Below are 2,811 nucleotides of genomic sequence, written 5' to 3'. Positions count from 1 at the left end.
AGAGACAGAGAGACCCGGGAACGGAGTCCGTGCAGGGCTGGGGCATGCACACCTGTACGAGGCCTGCCCGTTCCGTCAGAACTAAGAAGGAGATGGAGCCTTTTTGGAAGTACCTATTTCAAAGGGCTTGCAATGAATGAAGGGGGAGGGAATGAGGCCTCGATGATCATTTAGCAAGAGGAGGACATTCTGATGGGGTGATGGTGAACGTTACCGCAGAGGCCTAGCGATGGAATGTTCTAGCCAGAATGAAATCTTCCCATTGTCTCGCCTTGTTTTATTTCCCTCCATAAGGTCAAGAGGAAAATTTCATCAATTGAGATAATTTAAGGTTAATCCCTTTTATTACCCAGTAACCCCTCTCTATACCCCCGTTTTTTCCTCTGATGCAATTCATTCCATCCACCTTTACCGTGTGTCCTGAGCTCTCTGGCTGATAAGCAAGAGCTCTCTGCTCAGGAAGAGCCCGCCTGCGGTGACGAGGTGAATTTTCAAGTTGAGTCCAATTTCTCACAACACATACCACTCTTGCAAGGGGCCCTCTTTCCCTTTGATTAATGGTGCCATTTTGCTTGGAGGAGCTGATCTCCGAATCAGGGTCTGCCAAACCTCGCGTTCTGGTGAACGGGTTTTCCCTTTTAGGTGCTATTTACTCTTCAGAGTGTTCCGTGGGAGCTCTACACTATAAAATGGCTCCCACCTAGCCATTTCTCATCTTTCTGAGCCATTGCCTCCCATTTGAAGTGTCAGCAAATCAATTCAAGCCACCGCCCAGCTATGCTGATTTTTAAAATAAGTTGGGGTCAAAATATGATAGAGTATGTCCCTGATGGGAAATGGGAAAGGGCCATGTATTTTTAGACCCACTCTAATCAACCACAGCTGCCTGGATGGTTCAGGTAGAAATGGGGTCTCCTGACACCCAGATGAGCCAGGTAATTCAAGCTGTGAACTTTGGTGTGCTCTGGTAGATGCTGATTGTAGAATGACTCACACACTAGTCATCAAATAATAACCAAATACATTGCAAAACTTACTCCCATCAGAAGTCTTGATCTCTTAGTATTTGTGATGCTCAAAAACTCATCACAAAAACTCTCCAAATATGTTAAGTGAAAAATGCAAGGTTCAGAACAATGTATATGCTACCATCTGTGATTAAGGTAGGAGGAGAATGTGTATTTGTATTAGCCTGTAAGTGCTTTAAGGTCTCTGGATGGAGAAAGACAACACAAACACAAACAAAACTTGGTCCCCTGTTGAAAGAGATGGGGAAATTAACATCATTTTGGGATTTTTCAGTGTTTGAACCATATGAATGAATAATCTGGCAAAAAAAAATCAAATAATTATTTAATTAATAATCTTTCATACCACAGATTGGTGATTGGGGCTAAGTGAAGGAAGGCTGTATTTAGATGCCCCACTGGCTTCTCTCTAATATTCATCTTTTAACTGGAGGGAATACTTCGGGCAGAAATAAGGGCTGATGTGTTTGCCTTCTCTCATGAGCAACTCAAGGAGAGCACTTGACTTTCCAGCCTGAGGTAATTGAAGAAACCTGCTCACTTGGAAGATTGCTGGATTGTCTGTGGAGTACATAGCACAAGGCCCCAATGTGCACTTAAAAATGGTTAAATTAGGGGCACCTGGGTGGCTCAGTTGGTTGAACGTCTGCCTTCGGCTCAGGTCATGATCCCGCAGTTCCAGGATGGAGTCCTGAGTGGGGCTCCCTTCTCAGTGGGGAGTCTGTTTCTCCCTCTGGCCCTCAACTTGCTCGTGCTCTCTCTCTCTCTCTCTCTTACACGCATGCTCTCTCTCAAATAAATAAAATCTTTAAAAACAATGGTTAAATTAGCAAATATGTTATATAGATCTTATCATAATCTCAAAAATTAATATACAAACCCCCACTGAATTTTATACTTTAAATGGGTAAATTATATGGTATGTAAGGTATATCTCAATAAAGTTGTTAAAACAAATCAGACAAAAATCTACCTTTCTCCAAGTCGTTGTAAACTCTTTGGAAGCAGAGGCCAGGCCTTCTATACACCCATAATTCATATTTAGGAAGGCTGGCTCAGACGGGTGCTGGTAAACGTTTGATGGCTGAATGGTGACTCACATTAGCCGTATGGAGAGTTCAAAGTAACCTACAAACACTATCTGGCTTGTATTGGAAACTACCTCTGTACAGTCATCTGGATCTTGATTTTCGTAGTCTAGTCACTTTTTCTTTTACAGTTTTTATGATTAAAAACAAATCATGAAAACTTCTTTATGTCTCTACTTAAGAAGAAATCACAACTCAGCGACAACAACAAAAAAATCAAACAACTCAATTAAAAAATGGGCACAGGACCTGAATAGACACTTTTCCAAAGGTGATGTACAAATGGCTAAGAGGCACATGAGAAGCAGCTCGACAACACTCATCATCAGGGAAATGCAAATCAAAACCACAATGGGGTATCACTCCACACCCATCAGTAGGGCCACTATCAAAAACCCAAAGAACAAAATAACAAGTGTTGGTGGTTGGTGGTAAAGATATTAGAACTTTTGCACACTGTTGGCATGATGGTAAACATGATGGAACTGCTGGGGAAATTCCACAAAACGTTAAGAACAGAACTGCCACGTGATCCAGCAATCCCACTTCTGAGGATATATCCAAAAGAACTGAAATCAGGATCTTGGGCTCCCAGGTATTTGAGCACCCACGTTCATAGCAGCACTCTTCACAATCGCCAAAAGGTGGAAGCAACCCAAATGTTCATTGACAGATGAATGGATAAACAAAATGTG

Source organism: Zalophus californianus, chromosome 15 (assembly GCF_009762305.2).
Source record: "Zalophus californianus isolate mZalCal1 chromosome 15, mZalCal1.pri.v2, whole genome shotgun sequence".
NCBI classification, from domain to species: domain Eukaryota; kingdom Metazoa; phylum Chordata; class Mammalia; order Carnivora; family Otariidae; genus Zalophus; species Zalophus californianus.
The sequence above is the reverse complement of the archived record's forward strand: the minus strand, read 5'-3'. Positions refer to the sequence as shown.